General features: G+C 58.9%; 1 long non-coding RNA gene across 2 annotated transcripts in view; it reads left to right on the top strand.

The window, feature by feature from the left end:
- The window catches only part of LOC139268875 (uncharacterized), a 77,064-nt gene that overhangs the window by 33,542 nt on the left and 22,054 nt on the right, over positions 1 to 21,468 (top strand). The gene's annotated exons all lie outside the window — the stretch shown is intronic.

Genomic DNA, 21,468 nt, shown 5'->3' with positions numbered 1-21,468 from the left:
CTATTAAATGTTGGTGCTCAGAGAGATTTAGGTATCCTCGTACAGGAAACACAGAGATGTACAGCAAGCAATGAGGAAGGCAAATGGTATGTTGGCCTTTATTGCAAGGGGTTTGGAGTTATACGAGTAAGGAAGTCTTACTACAATTATACAGTGCTTTGGTGAGACCACACCTGGAGTACTGTGCACAGTTTTGGTCTCCTTATCTGCGGAAAGATATACATGCCTTGGAGGTGGTGTAACGAGAGTTCACTAGATTGATTCCTGGGATGAGAGGGTCGTCCTATGAGGAAAGATTGAGTAAATTGGGCCTATACTCTCTGGAGTTTAGAAGAATGAAAGGTGATCTCATTGAAACATATAAAATTCTGAGGGGGATTGACAGGGTAGATGCTGAGAGGTTGTTTCCCCTGGCTGGAGAGTCTAGACCTAGGTAGCATCGTTTCAGGATAAGGGGTAGATAATTTTAGAGCGAAATGAGGAGGAATTTTTTTACTCAGAGGTTTGTGAGTCTTTGGAATTCTCTACCTCAAAGGGCTGTAGAAGCTGAATCATTGAGTATATTCAAGGCCGAGATAGATTTCTGGACTCCAGGGGAATCAAGGATTATAGAGAAAGGGTGGGGAAGTGGAGTTGAGGTCGAAGATCAGCCATGATCTTATTGAATGGCGGAGCAGGCTTGAGGGGGCCGTATGGCCTACTCCTGCTCCTATTTCTTTTGTTCTTATGTAGGTGGAGGTACAGTACTGATTCTCAGGCAACTGTTTAGACCCCGAAAGAGCCTGTACCTCCTGTACGATCAAACACAGGCAGCTTTGCTCCCATAGGGTAAACTTCAGTTCATCCAAAACTCTGCTACCCATATCCTAACTCCCAAGTCCCATTCACTCATCACCCCAGTGCTGGCTGACCAGCATTGGCTCCTGGTCCAGCAAAACTTCAATTTTAAAATTCTCATCCCTGTTTTCAAATCCCTCCATGGCATCGCCCCTTCACTATCTCTGTATTCCGCTCCAGCTCCATAACCCCCGAGGTATCTGCGCTCCTCTAATTCTGCCCTCTTGAGCAGCCCCGATTTTAATCGTTCCACTATGCCTTCAGCTGCCTCGGCCCTAAACTCTGGAATTCCCTCCCAACCACTCTCCACCTCTCTTTTCCCCTCGCCTCCTTTAAAACGCGACTTAAAACCTACCGCTTTGACCAGGTTTGTCATCATCTATCCTGATATTGCCTTCTTTGACTCGGTGTCAGTTTCTTTGTCTGATAATGCTTCTATGAAGCACCTTGGAACTTTTTAACTGCGTTAAAGGTGCTATATAAATACAAGTTGTTGTTGTGGGGTAATTTTCTAAGTACCCGCAAGGGGGTGAGGTAGGGGAAATCTCGCTTGCTTGGCTAAGCGTTTCGAGACGTTGATTTCACGATACGCGCTGCCTTGTCACGGTTCCCCCACTACCAACGGGAGTTCAGAAAATGACCTCATGACTGTTTGATCCTGGCTGGCAACATGAGTACGAGCATTGAGTTGGTTATCAGATATTCGGCTGTTTATACTTCAGGCACTGCGTTCATCAGATGTTTCCTTTGGAAACCTGCCTTCAGTAATTCCTTTGCTGCTTGCGCACATCGATAATTCTCTTAGTCTGTTGCTGTGTGTGCGTGTTTAAAAGCCTCGAACAGATTCGTTAATCAGCCTCACTCTTCGTTTTTATTCAAATTGAGGCCTTAATAAAACAGGAACTCTCAGGAATAATACACCAAAGAGAGCTAGTGGACATGAAGTTATATTAGCGCTGTCCCCGCTTCACAGTCCAGGCAGCATCTGATTGAATTATTAAACAGAGAGCTTCCAGTGTAATGTCATCTGTCTTACAGTACACTGCATGAGATTTCAAAATTCCTTTTGAGATGTAATGTATCGCAAAGCTCCCAGTGTTGTGGAAACTGTCTTGTTTGAACAGTGGGGCAGGGACCTTAACGCCAGGGCAACACAGAAAATAACGTGGACATGTGTACTTACCATCTTTCGGATGGGATGTTAAACCGAGGGCCCCCCTCTGAGTCTGCTCCCTCAGGTGGACATAAAAGATCTCATGGTGTTATTTTGAAGAAGAGTAGGGGAGTTATCCCCGGTGTCCTGGCCTTTATTTATTCCTCAATCAACATCACTAAAAACAGATTATCAGGTCATTATCACATTGCTGTTGTGGGTGTTTGCTGTGTTCAAATTGGCTACCGCATTTTCTACATTACAACAGTGACTACACTCCAAAAGTGCTTAATTGGCTGTAAAGTGCTTTGAGACGTCCCCTCCCCCAACAACAACATCTCCTCCCCCCAACAACCAACGTCCCCTCCCCCCAGCAACCAACGTCCCCTCCCCCCAACAGCAACCAACGTCCGCTCCCCCCAACAGCAACCAACGTCCCCTCCCCCCAACAACCAACGTCCCCTCCCCCCAACAACCAACGTCCCCTCCCCCCAACAACCAACGTCCCCTCCCCCCAGCAACCAACGTCCCCTCCCCCCAACAGCAACCAACGTCCCCTCCCCCCAACAACCAACGTCCCCTCCCCCCAACAACCAACGTCCCCTCCCCCCAACAACCAACCTCCCCTCCCCCAACAACGTCCCCTCCCCCCAACAACCAATGTCCCCTCCCCCCAACAACCAACGTCCCCTCCCCCCAACAACCAACGTCCCCTCCCCCCAACAACCAACGTCCCCTCCCCCCAACAACCAACGTCCCCTCCCCCCAACAACCAACGTCCCCTCCCCCAACAACCAATGTCCCCTCCCCCCAACAACCAACGTCCCCTCCCCCAACAACCAACGTCCCCTCCCCCCAACAACCAACGTCCCCTCCCCCCAAACAACCAACGTCCCCTCACCCCAACAACCAACGTCCCCTCACCCCAACAACCAACGTCCCCTCCCCCAACAATCAACGTCCCCTCCCCCCAACAACCAACGTCCCCTCCCCCAACAACCAATGTCCCCTCCCCCCAACAACCAACGTCCCCTCCCCCAACAACCAACGTCCCCTCCCCCCAACAACCAACGTCCCCTCCCCCCAAACAACCAACGTCCCCTCCCCCCAACAACCAACGTCCCCTCCCCCCAACAACCAACGTCCCCTCCCCCAACAACCAACGTCCCCTCCCCCAACAATCAACGTCCCCTCCCCCCAACAACAACCTCCCCTCCCCCAACAACGTCCCCTCCCCCCAGCAATCAACATCCCCTTCCCCCAACAACCAACGTCCCCTCCCCCCAACAACCAACGTCCCCTCCCCCCAACAACCAACGTCTCCTCCCCCCAACAACCAACGTCCCCTCCCCCCAACAACCAACGTCCCCTCTCCCAAACAACAACATCCCCTCCCCCAACAACCAACGTCCCCTCCCCCCAACAACCAACGTCCCCTCCCCCCAACAACCAACGTCCCCTCCCCCCAACAACCAACGTCCCCTCCCCCCAACAACCAACGTCCCCTCCCCCCAACAACCAACGTCCCCTCCCCCCAACAACCAACGTCCCCTCCCCCCCCAACAACCAACGTCCCCTCCCCCAACAACCAACGACCCCTCCCCCCAACAACAACGTCCCCTCCCCCCAACAACAACGTCCCCTCCCCCAACAACCAATGTCCCCTCCCCCCAACAACAACGTCCCCTCCCCCCAACAACAACGTCCCCTCCCCCCAACAACAACGTCCCCTCCCCCAACAACCAATGACCCCTCCCCCCAACAACAACGTCCCCTCCCCCCAACAACAAAGTCCCCTCCCCCCAACAACCAACGTCCCCTCCCCCCAACAACCAACGTCCCCTCCCCCAACAACCAACGACCCCTCCCCCCAACAACAACGTCCCCTCCCCCCAACAACAACGTCCCCTCCCCCCAACAACCAACGTCCCCTCCCCCCAACAACCAACGTCCCCTCCCCCCAACAACCAACGTCCCCTCCCCCAACAACCAACGACCCCTCCCCCCAACAACAACGTCCCCTCCCCCCAACAACAACGTCCCCTCCCCCAACAACCAATGTCCTATCCCCCCAACAACAAAGTCCCCTCCCCCAACAAACAACGCCCCCCCAACAACCAACGTCCCCTCCCCCCAACAACCAACGTTCCCTCCCCCCAACAACCAACGTCCCCTCCCCCAACAACCAACGTCCCCTCCCCCCAACAACAACCAACATTCCCTCCCCGAAACAACCAACGTCCCCTCCCCCCAACAACCAACGTCCCCTCCCCCCAACAACCAACGTCCCCTCCCCGCAACAACCAACGTCCCCTCCCCCCAACAACCAACGTCCCCTCCCCCCAACAACCAACGTCCCCTCCCCCCAACAACCAACGTCCCCTCCCCCAACAACCAACGTCCCCTCCCCCCAACAACAACCAACATTCCCTCCCCGAAACAACCAACGTCCCCTCCCCCCAACAACCAACGTCCCCTCCCCCCAACAACCAACGTCCCCTCCCCCCAACAACCAACGTCCCCTCCCCCCAACAACCAACGTCCCCTCCCCGCAACAACCAACGTCCCCTCCCCGCAACAACCAACGTCCCCTCCCCCCAACAACAGCGTCCCCTCCCCCCAACAACCAACGTCCCCTCCCCGCAACAACCAACATTCCCTCCCCGAAACAACCAACGTCCCCTCCCCCCAACAACCAACGTCCCCTCCCCCCAACAACCAACGTCCCCTCCCCCGCAACAACAACGTCCCCTCCCCCCCAACAAACAACGTCCCCTCCCCGCAACAACCAACGTCCCCTCCCCCCAACAACCAACGTCCCCTCCCCCCAACAAACAACGTCCCCTCCCCGCAACAACCAACGTCCCCTCCCCCGCAACAACAACGTCCCCTCCCCCCAACAAACAACGTCCCCTCCCCCAACAACCAACGTCCCCTCCCCCCAACAACCAACGTCCCCTCCCCCCAACAACCAACGTCCCTTCCCCCGCAACAACAACGTCCCCTCCCCCCAACAAACAACGTCCCCTCCCCGCAACAACAACGTCCCCTCCCCCCAACAAACAACGTCCCCTCCCCCCAACAACCAACGTCCCCTCCCCCGCAACAACAACGTCCCCTCCCCCCAACAAACAACGTCCCCTCCCCGCAACAACCAACGTCCCCTCCCCCCAACAACCAACGTCCCCTCCCCCAATAACAACGTCCCCTCCCCCCAACAACCAACGTCCCCTCCCCCCAACAACCAACGTCCCCTCCCCCCAACAACCAACGTCCCCTCCCCCAACAACCAACATCCCCTCCCCCCAAAAACCAACGTCCCCTCCCCCCAACAACCAACATCCCCTCCCCTAACAACCAACGTCCCCTCCCCCCTACAACCAACGTCCCCTCCCCCCAACAACCAACATCCCCCCCAACAACCAAAGTCCCCTCCCCCCTACAACCAACGTCCCCTCCCCCCAACAACCAACGTCCCCTCCCCCCAACAACCAACGTCCCCTCCCCCAACAACCAACGTCCCCCCCCAACAACCAACGTCCCCTCCCCCAACAACCAACATCCCCCCCAACAACCAAAGTCCCCTCCCCCCTACAACCAACGTCCCCTCCTCCCAACAACCAACGTCCCCTCCCCCCAACAACCAACGTCCCCTCCCCTAACAACCAACGTCCCCTCCCCCCAACAACCAACGTCCCGTCCCCCCAACAACCAACGTCCCCTCCCCCCAACAACAAGGTCCCCTGCCCCCAACAACCAACGTCCCCCCCCAACAACCAACGTCCCCTCCCCCCAACAACCAACGTCCCGTCCCCCCAACAACCAACGTCCCCTCCCCCCAACAACCAACGTCCCCTCCCCCCAACAACCAACGTCCCCTCCCCCAACAACCAACGTCCCCTCCCCCCCCAACAACCAACGTCCCCTCCCCCCAACAACCAACGTCCCCTCCCCCCAACAACCAACGTCCCCTCCCCCAACAACCAACGTCCCCTCCCCCAACAACCAACGTCCCCTCCCCCCAACAACCAACGTCCCCTCCCCCCAACAACCAACGTCCCCTCCCCCCAACAACCAACGTCCCCTCACCCCAACAACCAACGTCCCCTCCCCCAACAACCAACGTCCCCTCCCCCAACAACCAACGTCCCCTCCCCCAACAACCAACGTCCCCTCCCCCAACAACCAACGTCCCCTCCCCCCAACAACCAACGTCCCCTCCCCCCAACAACCAACGTCCCCTCCCCCAACAACCAACGTCCCCTCCCCCAACAACCAACCTCCCCTCCCCCCAACAACCAACGTCCCCTCCCCCTAACAACCAACGTCCCCTCCCCCTAACAACCAACATCCCCTCCCCCCAACAACCAACGTCCCCTCCCCCAACAACCAACGTCCCCTCCCCCAACAACCAACCTCCCCTCCCCCCAACAACCAACGTCCCCTCCCCCCAACAACCAACGTCCCCTCCCCCAACAACCAACGTCCCCTCCCCCAACAACCAACCTCCCCTCCCCCCAACAACCAACCTCCCCTCCCCCCAACAACCAACATCCCCTCCCCCCAACAACCAACGTCCCCTCCCCCAACAACCAACGTCCCCTCCCCCAACAACCAACCTCCCCTCCCCCCAACAACCAACGTCCCCTCCCCCCAACAACCAACGTCCCCTCCCCCCAACAACCAACATCCCCTCCCCCAACAACCAACGTCCCCTCCCCCAACAACCAACCTCCCCTCCCCCCAACAACCAACGTCCCCTCCCCCAATAACAACCAACGTCCCCTCCCCCCAATAACAACGCCCCCCCCAACAACCAACGTCCCCTCCCCCAACAACCAACGTCCCCTCCCCTAACAACCAACGTCCCCTCCCCCCAGCAACCAACGTCCCCTCCCCCCAATAACAACGTCCCCTCCCCCAACAAACAACGTCCCCTCCCCCAACAACCAACGTCCCCTCCCCCCAATAACAGCGTCCCCTCCCCCAACAACCAACGTCCCCTCCCCCCAACAACAACGTCCCCTCCCCCCAACAACCAACGTCCCCTCCCCCCAACAACCAACGTCCCCTCCCCCCAACAACCAACGTCCCCTCCCCCAAACAACAACGTCCCCCCCCAACAACCAACGTCCCCTCCCCCCAACAACCAACGTCCCCTCCCCCCAACAACCAACGTCCCCTCCCCCCAACAACCAACGTCCCCTCCCCCCAGCAATCAACATCCCCTCCCCCCAACAACCAACGTCTCCTCCCCCCAACAACCAACGTCCCCTCCCCCAAACAACAACATCCCCTCCCCCCAACAACCAACGTCCCCTCCCCCAAACAACAACATCCCCTCCCCCCCAACAACCAACGTCCCCTCCCCCCAACAACCAACGTCCCCTCCCCCCAACAACCAACGTCCCCTCCCCCCAACAACAACGTCCCCTCCCCCAACAACCAACGTCCCCTCCCCCAACAACCAACGTCCCCTCCCCCCAACAACCAACGTCCCCTCCCCCAACAACCAACGTCCCCTCCCCCAACAACCAACGTCCCCTCCCCCCAACAACAACCTCCCCTCCCCCCAACAACAACGTCCCCCCAACAACCAACGTCCCCTCCCCCCAACAACCAACGTCCCCTCCCCCAACAACCAACGTCCCCTCCCCCCAACAACCAACATCCCCTCCCCCTAGCAACCAACATCCCCTCCCCCCAACAACCAACGTCCCCTCCCGCCAACAACCAACATCCCCTCCCCCCAACAACCAACATCCCCTCCCCCCAACAACCAACGTCCCCTCCCCCCAACAACCAACGTCCCCTCCCCCAACAACCAACGTCCCCTCCCCCCAACAACCAACATCCCCTCCCCCCAACAACCAACGTCCCCTCCCCCCAACAACCAACATCCCCTCCCCGCAACAACCAACATCCCCTCCCCCCAACAACCAACATCCCCTCCCCCCAACAACCAACGTCCCCTCCCCCCAACAACCAACGTCCCCTCCCCCAACAACCAACGTCCCCTCCCCCTAACAACCAACATCCCCTCCCCGCAACAACCAACGTCCCCTCCCGCCAACAACCAAGATCCCCTCCCCCTAACAACCAACGTCCCCTCCCCCAAACAACAACATCCCCTCCCCCAACAACCAACGTCCCCTCCCCCAACAACCAACGTCCCCTCCCCCAACAACCAACGTCCCCTCCCCCCAACAACCAACGTCCCCCCCCAACAACCAACGTCCCCTCCCCCCAACAACCAACGTCCCCTCCCCCAACAACCAACGTCCCCTCCCCCCAACAACCAACGTCCCCCCCCAACAACCAACGTCCCCTCCCCCTAACAACCAACGTCCCCTCCCCCAACAACCAACGTCCCCTCCCCCCAACAACAACCAACGTCCCCTCCCCCCAACAACCAACGTCCCCTCCCCCCAACAACAACCAACGTCCCCTCCCCCCAACAACCAACGTCCCCTCCCCCCAACAACAACCAACGTCCCCTCCCCCAACAACCAACGTCCCCTCCCCCCAACAACCAACGTCCCCTCCCCCCAACAACCAACGTCCCCTCCCGCCAACAACCAACATCCCCTCCCCCCAACAACCAACGTCCCCTCCCGCCAACAACCAACATCCCCTCCCCCTAACAACCAACGTCCCCTCCCCCAACAACCAACGTCCCCTCCCCCCAACAACCAACGTCCCCTCCCCCCAACAACAACCAACGTCCCCTCCCCCCAATAACAACGTCCCCTCCCCCCAACAACAACCAACGTCCCCTCCCCCCAATAACAACGTCCCCTCCCCCCAACAACAACCAACGTCCCCTCCCCCCAACAACCAACGTCCCCTCCCCCCAATAACAACGTCCCCTCCCCCCAACAACAACCAACGTCCCCTCCCCCAACAACCAACGTCCCCTCCCCCCAACAACAACCAACGTCCCCTCCCCCCAATAACAACGTCCCCTCCCCCCAACAACAACCAACGTCCCCTCCCCCCAATAACAACGTCCCCTCCCCCCAACAACAACCAACGTCCCCTCCCCCCAATAACAACGTCCCCTCCCCCCAACAACAACCAACGTCCCCTCCCCCCAATAACAACGTCCCCTCCCCCCAACAACAACCAACGTCCCCTCCCCCAACAACCAACGTCCCCTCCCCCCAACAACAACCAACGTCCCCTCCCCCCAATAACAACGTCCCCTCCCCCCAATAACAACGTCCCCTCCCCCCAACAACAACCAACGTCCCCTCCCCCAACAACCAACGTCCCCTCCCCCCAACAACCAACGTCCCCTCCCCCCAACAACCAACGTCCCCTCCCCCCAATAACAACGTCCCCTCCCCCCAACAACCAACGTCCCCTCCCCCCAACAACAACCAACGTCCCCTCCCCCCAATAACAACACTCCCTCCCCCAACAACAACCAACGTCCCCTCCCCCCAATAACAACACTCCCTCCCGCCAACAACCAACATCCCCTCCCCCCAACAACCAACGTCCCCTCCCGCCAACAACCAACATCCCCTCCCCCTAACAACCAACGTCCCCTCCCCCAACAACCAACGTCCCCTCCCCCCAACAACCAACGTCCCCTCCCCCCAATAACAACGTCCCCTCCCCCCAACAACAACCAACGTCCCCTCCCCCCAATAACAACGTCCCCTCCCCCCAACAACAACCAACGTCCCCTCCCCCCAATAACAACGTCCCCTCCCCCCAACAACAACCAACGTCCCCTCCCCCAACAACCAACGTCCCCTCCCCCCAACAACAACCAACGTCCCCTCCCCCAACAACCAACGTCCCCTCCCCCCCCCAACAACCAACGTCCCCTCCCCCCAATAACAACGTCCCCTCCCCCCAATAACAACGTCCCCTCCCCCCAACAACCAACGTCCCCTCCCCCCAACAACCAACGTCCCCTCCCCCAACAACCAACGTCCCCTCCCCCCAACAACAACCAACGTCCCCTCCCCCAACAACCAACGTCCCCTCCCCCAACAACCAACGTCCCCTCCCCCCAACAACAACCAACGTCCCCTCCCCCCAATAACAACGTCCCCTCCCCCCAACAACAACCAACGTCCCCTCCCCCCAATAACAACGTCCCCTCCCCCCAACAACAACCAACGTCCCCTCCCCCAACAACCAACGTCCCCTCCCCCCCCCAACAACCAACGTCCCCTCCCCCCAATAACAACGTCCCCTCCCCCCAACAACCAACGTCCCCTCCCCCCAACAACCAACGTCCCCTCCCCCCAATAACAACACTCCCTCCCCCAACAACAACCAACGTCCCCTCCCCCCAATAACAACACTCCCTCCCCCAACAACAACCAACGTCCCCTCCCCCCAATAACAACACTCCCTCCCCCAACAACAACCAACGTCCCCTCCCCCCAATAACAACACTCCCTCCCCCAACAACAACCAACGTCCCCTCCCCCCAATAACAACGTCCCCCCCAACAACCAACGTCCCCTCCCCCAACAACCAACGTCCCCTCCCCCCAATAACAACGTCCCCCCCAACAACCAACGTCCCCTCCCCCAACAACCAACGTCCCCTCCCCCCAACAACCAACGTCCCCTCCCCCCAACAACCAACGTCCCCTCCCCCCAACAACCAACGTCCCCTCCCCTAACAACCAACGTCCCCTCCCCAAACAACCAACGTCCCCCCCAACAACCAACGTCCACTCCCCCAAAAACCAACGTCCCCTCCCCCCAACAACCAACGTCCCCTCCCCCCAATAACAGCGTCCCCTCCCCCAACAACATTCCCCCCCAACAACCAACGTCCCCTCCCCCCAACAACCAACGTCCCCTCCCCCCAACAACCAACGTCCCCTCCCCCCAACAACCAACGTCCCCTCCCCCCAACAACCAACGTCCCTTCCCCCCAACAACCAACGTCCCCTCCCCCCAACAACCAATGTCCCCTCCCCCAAACAACAACGTCCCCTCCCCCAACAACCAACGTCCCCTCCCCCAACAACCAACGTCCCCTCCCCCAACAACCAACGTCCCCTCCCCCCAATAAGAGCATCCCCTCCCCCAACAACCAACGTCCCCTCCCCCCAACAACAACGTCCCCTCCCCCCAACAACCAACGTCCCCTCCCCCCAACAACCAACGTCCCCTCCCCCAACAACCAGCGTCCCCTCCCCCCAATAACAGCGTCCCCTCCCCCAACAACATCCCCCCCCAACAACCAACGTCCCCTCCCCCCAGCAATCAACATCCCCTCCCCCCAACAACCAATGTCCCCTCCCCCCAACAACCAACGTCCCCTCCCCCCAACAACCAACGTCCCTTCCCCCCCAACAACAACGTCCCCTCCCCCCAACAACCAACGTCCCCTCCCCCAACAACCAACGTCCCCTCCCCCCAACAACCAACGTCCCCTCCCCCCAACAACCAACGTCCCTTCCCCCCCAACAACAACGTCCCCTCCCCCCAACAACCAACGTCCCCTCCCCCCAACAACCAACGTCCCTTCCCCCCCAACAACAACGTCCCCTCCCCCCAACAACCAACGTCCCCTCCCCCCCAACAACCAACGTCCCTTCCCCCCCAACAACAACGTCCCCTCCCCCAACAACCAACGTCCCCTCCCCCCAACAACCAACGTCCCCTCCCCCCAACAACCAACGTCCCTTCCCCCCCAACAACAACGTCCCCTCCCCCCAACAACCAACGTCCCCTCCCCCCAACAACCAACGTCCCCTCCCCCCAACAACCAACGTCCCCTCCCCCCAACAACCAACGTCCCCTCCCCCCAACAACCAACGTCCCTTCCCCCCCAACAACAACGTCCCCTCCCCCCAACAACCAACGTCCCCTCCCCCCAACAACCAACGTCCCTTCCCCCCCAACAACAACGTCCCCTCCCCCCAACAACCAACGTCCCCTCCCCCAACAACCAACGTCCCCTCCCCCCAACAACAACGTCCCCTCCCCCGAACAACAACGTCCCCTCCCCCAACAACCAACGTCCCCTCCCCCAACAACCAACGTCCCCTCCCCCGAACAACAACGTCCCCTCCCCCAACAACCAACGTCCCCTCCCCCAACAACCAACGTCCCCTCCCCCGAACAACAACGTCCCCTCCCCCAACAACCAACGTCCCCTCCCCCAACAACCAACGTCCCCTCCCCCGAACAACAACGTCCCCTCCCCCGAACAACAACGTCCCCTCCCCCGAACAACAACGTCCCCTCCCCCCAACAACCAACGTCCCCTCCCCCAACAACCAATGTCCCCTCCCCCCAACAACAACGTCCCCTCCCCCGAACAACAACGTCCCCTCCCCCAACAACCAACGTCCCCTCCCCCAACAACCAACGTCCCCTCCCCCAACAACCAACGTCCCCTCCCCCCAACAACAACGTCCCCTCCCCCAACAACCAACGTCCCCTCCCCCCAACAACCAATGTCCCCTCCCCCCAACAACAACGTCCCCTCCCCCGAACAACAACGTCCCCTCCCCCAACAACCAACGTCCCCTCCCCCGAACAACAACGTCCCCTCCCCCCAACAACCAACGTCCCCTCCCCCCAATAACAACGTCCCCTCCCCCAACAACCAACGTACCCTCCCCCCAACAACCAACGTCCCCTCCCCCCAATAACAACGTCCCCTCCCCCAACAACCAACGTCCCCTCCCCCCAACAACCAACGTCCCCTCCCCCCCAACAACAACGTCCCCTCCCCCAACAACCAACGTCCCCTCCCCCAACAACCAACGTCCCCTCCCCCAGCAACCAACGTCCCCTCCCCCCAATAACAACGTCCCCTCCCCCAACAACCAACGTCCCCTCCCCCAACAACCAACGTCCCCTCCCCCCAGCAACCAACGTCCCCTCCCCCCAGCAACCAACGTCCCCTCCCCCCAACAACAACGTCCCCTCCCCCAACAACCAACGTCCCCTCCCCCCAACAACCAACGTCCCCTCCCCCAACAACCAACATCCCCTCCCCCCAATAACAGCGTCCCCTCCCCCAACAACATCCTCCCCCAACAACCAACGTCCCCTCCCCCCAACAACCAACGTCCCCTCCCCCCAACAACCAACGTCCCCTGCCCCCAACAACCAACGTCCCCTCCCCCCAACAACCAACGTCCCCTCCCCCCAACAACCAACGTCCCCTCCCCCCAACAACCAACGTCCCCTCCCCCCAACAACCAACGTCTCCTCCCCCCAACAACCAACGTCCCCTCCCCCCAACAACGTCCCCTCCCCCAACAACCAACGTCCCCTCCCCCCAACAACCAACGTCCCCTCCCCCCAACAACCAACGTCCCCTCCCCCAACAACCAATGTCCCCTCCCCCCAACAATCAACGTCCCCTCCCCCCCAACAACCAACGTCCCCTCCCCCAACAACCAACGTCCCCTCCCCCAACAACCAACGTCCCCTCCCCCCAACAACCAACGTCCCCTCCCCCCAACAACCAACGTCCCCTCCCCCCAACAACCAACGTCCCCTCCCCCCAACAAACAACGTCCCCTCCCCCCAACAACCAACGTCCCCTCCCCCCAACAAACAACGTTCCCTCCCCCAACAACCAACATCCCCTCCCCCCAACAACAACGTCCCCTCCCCCCAACAACGTCCCCCCCCAACAACCAACGTCCCCTCCCCCCAACAACCAACGTCCCCCCCAACAAACAACGTCCCCTCCCCCAACAACCAACATCCCCTCCCCCCAACAACAACGTCCCCTCCCCCCAACAAACAACGCCCCCCCAACAACCAACGTCCCCTCCCCCCAACAACCAACGTCCCCTCCCCCCAACAACCAACGTCCCCCCAACAAACAACGTCCCCTCCCCCAACAACAACGTCCCCTCCCCCCAACAACCAACGTCCCCTCCTCCCAACAACCAACGTCCCCTCCCCCCAACAACCAACGTTCCCTCCCCCAACAACCAACGTCCCCTCCCCCCAACAACCAACGTCCCCCCCAACAACCAACGTCCCCTCCCCCCAACAACCAACGTCCCCTCCCCCCAACAACCAATGTCCCCTCCCCCCAACAACCAACGTCCCCTCCCCCCAACAACCAACGTCCCCTCCCCCCAACAACCAACGTCCCCTCCCCCCAACAACCAACGTCCCCTCCCCCCAACAACAAACGTCCCCTCCCCCCAACAACCAATGTCCCCTCCCCCCAACAACCAACGTCCCCTCCCCCAACAACCAACGTCCCCTCCCCCAAACAACAACATCCCCTCCCCCAACAACCAACGTCCCCTCCCCCCAACAACCAACGTTCCCTCCCCCAAACAACAACGTCCCCTCCCCCAACAACCAACGTCCCCTCCCCCCAGCAACCAACGTCCCCTCCCCCCAGCAACCAACGTCCCCTCCCCCCAATAACAACGTCCCCTCCCCCAACAACCAACGTCCCCTCCCCCAACAACCAACGTCCCCTCCCCCCAATAACAGCGTCCCCTCCCCCAACAACCAACGTCCCCTCCCCCAACAACCAACGTCCCCTCCCCCCAATAACAGCGTCCCCTCCCCCAACAACCAACGTCCCCTCCCCCAACAACCAACGTCCCCTCCCCCCAACAACAACGTCCCCTCCCCCAACAACCAACGTCCCCTCCCCCAACAACCAACGTCCCCTCCCCCCAATAACAGCGTCCCCTCCCCCAACAACATCCCCCCCCAACAACCAACGTCCCCTCCCCCCAACAACCAACGTCCCCTCCCCCCAACAACCAACGTCCTCTCCCCCCAACAACCAACGTCCCCTCCCCCCAACAACCAACGTCCCCTCCCCCCAACAACCAACGTCCCCTCCCCCCAACAACCAACGTCCCTTCCCCCCAACAACCAACGTCCCCTCCCCCCAACAACCAACCTCCCCTCCCCCCAACAACCAACGTCCCCTCCCCCCAACAACCAACGTCCCCTCCCCCCAACAACCAACATCCCCTCCCCCCAACAACCAACGTCCCCTCCCCCCAACAACCAACCTCCCCTCCCCGAAACAACCAACGTCCCCTCCCCCCAACAACCAACGTCCCCTCCCCCCAACAACCAACGTCCCCTCCCCCCAACAACCAACGTCCCCTACCCCAACAACCAACGTCCCCTCCCGCAACAACCAACGTCCCCTCCCCCCAACAACCAACGTCCCCTCCCCCCAACAACCAACGTCCCCTCCTCCCAACAACCAACGTCCCCTCCCCCCAACAACCAACGTCCCCTCCCCCCAACAACCAACGTCCCCTCCCCCCAACAACCAACGTCCCCTCCCCCCAACAACCAACGTCCCCTCCCCCCAACAACCAACGTCCCCTCCCCCAACAACCAACGTCCCCTCCCGCAACAACCAACGTCCCCTCCCCCCAACAACCAACCTCCCCTCCCCCCAACAACAACGTCCCCCCCAACAACCAACGTCCCCTCCCCCCAACAACCAACGTCCCCTCCCCCAACAACCAACGTCCCCTCCCCCCAACAACAACGTCCCCTCCCCCAACAACCAACGTCCCCTCCCCCCAACAACAACGTCCCCCCCAACAACCAACGTCCCCTCCCCCCAACAACCAACGTCCCCTCCCCCCAACAACCAACGTCCCCTCCCCCCAACAACCAACGTCCCCTCCCCCCAACAACCAACGTCCCCCCCAACAACCAACGTCCCCTCCCCCCAACAACCAACGTCCCCTCCCCCCAACAACCAACGTCCCCTCCCCCCAACAACCAACGTCCCCTCCCCCCAACAACCAACGTCCCCTCCCCCCAACAACCAACGTCCCCCCCAACAACCAACGTCCCCTCCCCCCAACAACCAACGTCCCCTCCCCCAACAACCAACGTCCCCTCCCCCCAACAACCAACGTCCCCTCCCCCAACAACCAACGTCCCCTCCCCCAAACAACCAACGTCCCCTCCCCCCAACAACCAACGTCCCCTCCCCCCAACAACCAACGTCCCCTCCCCCCAACAACCAACGTCCCCTCCCCTAACAACCAACGTCCCCTCCCCCAACAACCAACGTCCCCTCCCCCAACAACCAACGTCCCCTCCCCCAACAACCAACGTCCCCTCCCCCCAATAACAACGTCCCCCCCAACAACCAACGTCCCCTCCCCCAACAACCAACGTCCCCTCCCCTAACAACCAACGTCCCCTCCCCCAACAACCAACGTCCCCTCCCCCAACAACCAACGTCCCCTCCCCCCAATAACAACGTCCCCCCCAACAACCAACGTCCCCTCCCCCAACAACCAACGTCCCCTCCCCCAACAACCAACGTCCCCTCCCCCCAACAACCAATGTCCCCTCCCCCCAACAACCAACGTCCCCTCCCCCCAACAACCAACGTCCCTTCCCCCCAACAACCAATGTCCCCTCCCCCCAACAACCAACGTCCCCTCCCCCCAACAACCAATGTCCCCTCCCCCCAACAACCAACGTCCCCTCCCCCCAACAACCAACGTCCCCTCCCCCCAACACCCAACGTCCCCTCCCCCCAACAACCAACGTCCCCTCCCCCCAACAACCAATGTCCCCTCCCCCCAACAACCAACGTCCCCTCCCCCCAACAACCAACGTCCACTCCCCCCAACAACAACGTCCCCTCCCCCAACAACCAACGTCCCCTCCCCCCAACAACAACGTCCCCTCCCCCAACAACCAACGTCCCCTCCCTCAACAACCAACGTCCCCTCCCCCCAACAACAACGTCCCTTCCCCCCAACAACCAACGTCCCCTCCCCCCAACAACCAACGTCCCCTCCCCCCAACAACCAACGTCCCCCCCAACAACCAACGTCCCCTCCCCCCAACAACCAACGTCCCCTCCCCCCAACAACAACGTCCCTTCCCCCCAACAACCAACGTCCCCTCCCCCCAACAACCAACGTCCCCTCCCCCAACAACCAACGTCCCCTCCCCCCAACAACCAACGTCCCCTCCCCGCAACAACCAACGTCCCCTCCCCCCAACAACCAACGTCCCCTCCCCCAACAACCAACGTCCCCTCCCCCAACAACCAACGTCCCCTCCCCCAACAACCAACGTCCCCTCCCCCAACAACCAACGTCCCCTCCCCCAACAACCAACGTCCCCTCCCCGCAACAACCAACGTCCCCTCCCCCAACAACCAACGTCCCCTCCCCCCAACAACCAACGTCCCCTCCCCCAAACAACCAACGTCCCCTCCCCCCAACAACAACGTCCCCTCCCCCAACAACCAACGTCCCCTCCCCCAACAACAACGTCCCCTCCCCCCAACAACCAACGTCCCCTCCCCCAACAACCAACGTCCCTTCCCCCAACAACAACGTCCCTTCCCCCCAACAACCAACGTCCCCTCCCCCAACAACAACGTCCCTTCCCCCCAACAACAACGTCCCCTCCCCCCAACAACCAACGTCCCCTCCCCCCAACAACCAACATCCCCTCCCCCCAACAACCAACATCCCCTCCCCCCAACAACCAACGTCCCCTCCCCCCAATAACAACACCCCCTCCCCAACAACAACCAACGTCCCCTCCCCCCAATAACAACGTCCCCCCCAACAACCAACGTCCCCTCCCCTAACAACCAACGTCCCCTCCCCTAACAACCAACGTCCCCTCCCCCAACAACCAACGTCCCCTCCCCCCAACAACCAATGTCCCCTCCCCCCAGCAACCAACGTCCCCTTCCCCAATAACAACGTCCCCTCCCCCCAATAACAGCGTCCCCTCCCCCAACTACCAATGTCCCCTCCCCCCAACAACAACGTCCCCTCCCCCCAACAACCAACGTCCCCTCCCCCCAACAACCAACGTCCCCTCCCCCAACAACCAACGTCCCCTCCCCCCAATAACAACGTTCCCCCCCCAACAACGTCCCCTCCCCCCAGCAACCAACGTCCCCTCCCCCCAGCAACCAACGTCCCCTCCCCCCAGCAACCAACATTCCCTCCCCCCAGCAACAACGTCCCCTCCCCCCAGCAACGTCCCCTCCCCTCAGCAACCAACCAACAGCCCCACCCCCTCCCCCCACCAACAACATCGCCTGCTACCCCCCCCATCCCATTCCAATTTTCCTCAATTTCTCCCTCCCCTCTCAAAGCAGCTATTCCCCACGAGGGCATCACAGACAAGCCTGATGTCCGCCCATGTGCACTTTTGGGGTCACTGGATTGCTATAAGGAATGGGAGCCTCAAATGATCTTTTCTCACCTCATTCAAGACCACTAAAGGCCTCCTCGGGAGCAGGGATCGATGACGGGCCTCTCCCATCCTCTGGCTCGCTAGCACACCCAGAGGGGCACTGGACTATCGTCGCTGGACAATTTCAGACTCTAAATTTAAAGGCTAATATAAATGGTTAAAAAGGTTGACAATGCACAACCACATTCTAAAATCCCTTTCACTTACACCCGGGTGACCTGCATAGTCTGAGTGACTGAGTGAGCACAGGAGATCTGTATTGGCCTACAGGTCTCAGTGAATTACAGAGAGATCTGTATCAGTATCACAGTCAATAGGCTGCAGCTTCAGTAAACACAATAAGATCAATTATCAAAAATGCAGACTGTCACTGCGGAGAATGTGCGTAGAACAGGGCTAAGATGCACTGGTTCATTGCGTCATTGTCTGGAACAGTGTGTAAAGTAAAAATGTCCTCTAAAGACAAGGAAAACATTACTGCTTTAATGATAAAACCTCATTTCAGGAGCACTTTTCAAAGCAGTTACGTAGTTTTAAAGTGGCTGATGTATATTGGACTGTGCTGAATTAATGAGGCAATACAATATATTTTCCAGTCTTGATGCTGAAGGAGAGAGCCTGGGCTCAGTGTTTGCCAATCCCGCCAGGCTCACTTTGTTGGACTTCCTGAGATTAGGCCTCTCTCTATTCCTGGTTACCTCCCAGGCCGGATTGACCCTGGTGCTCTGGACTTACCAACAGGAGCGATGGAGGAGGGGTCAGCGGGTGGGGAAGATTCACATTCAGCAGCCTTAAAAAAATTTGCAGTCAAAATTTAAAGGGGTTGCGTCCATTTAAAGGTAAATGAGGGCATAAATTGTTTCAACCTTTCCAAAGGCGATAAATATTTCAAAATGCATTTTGCAGTTCTTCCAAAGTTTGTATTGGACCAAAGAGGTGGCTGGAAAGGCAAAAGAAACATGAAGACATGAGCGAGAGTGCGTGGTGAAGCAGCACAGGACCCAAGCCCCGTGTTTGATGGTTGGTGAAGTGGGGGGGCTACTGTGTGAGGTGGCGCAGGGAGGGTTGCCCTGTTTGGCATTCTAGCCCGTCAATGCAGCATATCTGACAGGGAATGGCAGTCAGGGTTGACACAACAGTACAGCAGTGCATGCACAGACCAAGGCGGGACACCCTAAGGAAACGACAGAGGTAAGACTATCCAACCCTGCCTTTCACCAGTTCGATGCCCTCGGGATGCATGTCACAGAGTGTCGCACGTCAAACCTGTCCAGTTTATTGCTGGCCCATGCCGATCCCTCAAATAATCTTTCACTGCCGATCATGTGTATATGCCCATTCTCCAGCACAGCATACCTTCATGCTGCAACTTTGAGCTGACACCCTATGTACACTGATATCCGCAGTGCTGGCCAATCCGACCAGTGCATCAGTCACCTGTTTGAGACATCGGTGAGCAGCACATTGACAGATACTTCAGATGGTCCCAATGCGACCCTGGCAAGAGGCGGAGGCAAAAATCGGTTGGGGGAGGAGCTCACCTTGATTGTCAATGGAAGCGACATCCCAGCAATGTCAGATAGCTACGGATCTCCTTGCATGGATCTTGCACCAGCTCCAGGCTGGCCCCTGGTTGTTGCAGCCAGTCACTCACAGTCATTGTCCGGTGGGTGAGACGGGTGAAGATAATGTTTGGTGGTCTAATGGCGGGCAGGGAAAGTACATGTTCTGGTGCCAGCAAACCTGGAAGATGCTGGAGATGAACAACTAGCTGATGAAGGGTCATCGACCTGAAACTTTAACTCTGTTTCTCTCTCCACAGATGCTGCCTGACCTGCTGAGCATTTCCAGCATTTTCTGTCTTTATTTCAAATTTCCAGCATCCGCAGTATTTTGCTTTTGTAAAAACATATCTTCTCACAGCTGATCTCCCTGGCATGTTCCACCTTCTACCACTTCAGGCTCCTGGGGTAGTTATTCATTTCCAGAGCCAGACTGGAAGCAGCAGATCAACCACTCTCCCCCCTCCCCCCCGATGTACCCCCTCCCCGATGTACCCCCTCCCGATGTACCCCCCCACTCCGAAGTAACCCCTTCCCTGATGTACACGCCCCAATGTACACCACTCAATGTACCCCACCATGGACTCTGCCCCCCACCCCCCGCCCGATGTACAACCCCATTGGACGGCGCAGATATAATGGTAAGTACTGCAGGGAATAGAATACGGCCAGGGTCATCTCCTGGACTGGTTTCGATTGCCTGGATAGGTCGGAGAGGAATTTTCCCAGATTTTTTCTCCCTAAATTGGCCTGGGTTTTTATCTGGTTTTTGCCTCTCCCAGGAGATCACATGGCTCCGGTTGGGGTGGAGTGTAGAATGTTTCAGTATAAGGGGTGTTGCCGTTATGTGAAGCGGATTGGTTGGGCTGGGTACTCTTTGCCTTTCCGCCGTTGTTCATAGGTTTATATGTAACCTTTAGGGCTGCTGACCGAGGGCCATGTGGCTCTTTGTCGGCCGGCGCGGACGTGATGGGCCGAAATGGCCGCCTTCTGCGCTGTAAGTTTCTATGTTTCTATGTACGCCCCTGATGTACACACCCACTGATGTATGCCCCCGCAAATGTACACCACCCCCCCGATGTACACCCACCCCCGATGTAAACCCCCCCCTGATATACACCCCTCGATGTACCCCCCATGAACTACCCCCACCCCCCATGTACACACCCCCTGATGTACACACCACCCCCCGATATACACCCTGCCCGATTTAAGTTTCCATTGACTGCGGGGTGTAAAACGATCAGCTTCCACCAGATTGTCACCCGGTGATGAAAGTTAAAATCTACCCTTTGTGTGAAGCTTAGAACCAATCCCCCATCATTAATTGTCACTTGGCATACTGCCCATCAGGGACTTTTCACTCGATGCCTCATCACTCTGTATGTTCCACTGAAATTCTACACCGTAAGAACTCCCTAATCATGTTCCATATTTTTGTCACCATTTCGTGCTCTGCGTTACTTGCTGCATTAGCAGAAAACACTTGGATACTTAAACATGGGCAAAAAATTAAATCATAGAACAATCACAGAATGGTACAGCACAGAGGAGGGCACTTGGCCCATCATACCTGTGCCGGCTCTTTGAATGAGCAATCCAATCAGCTCCATTCCCCTGCTCTTCACCCATAGCCCAGAAAAATGTTATTTTTCAAGTATTTATCCAATTCCCTTTTGAATGTTACTATTGAATCTGTTTCCACCTCCCTTTCAAGCAC

Source organism: Pristiophorus japonicus, chromosome 8, assembly GCF_044704955.1.
Source record: "Pristiophorus japonicus isolate sPriJap1 chromosome 8, sPriJap1.hap1, whole genome shotgun sequence".
Taxonomy (NCBI): domain Eukaryota; kingdom Metazoa; phylum Chordata; class Chondrichthyes; family Pristiophoridae; genus Pristiophorus; species Pristiophorus japonicus.
This window is presented reverse-complemented; position numbering and strand designations above follow the sequence as displayed.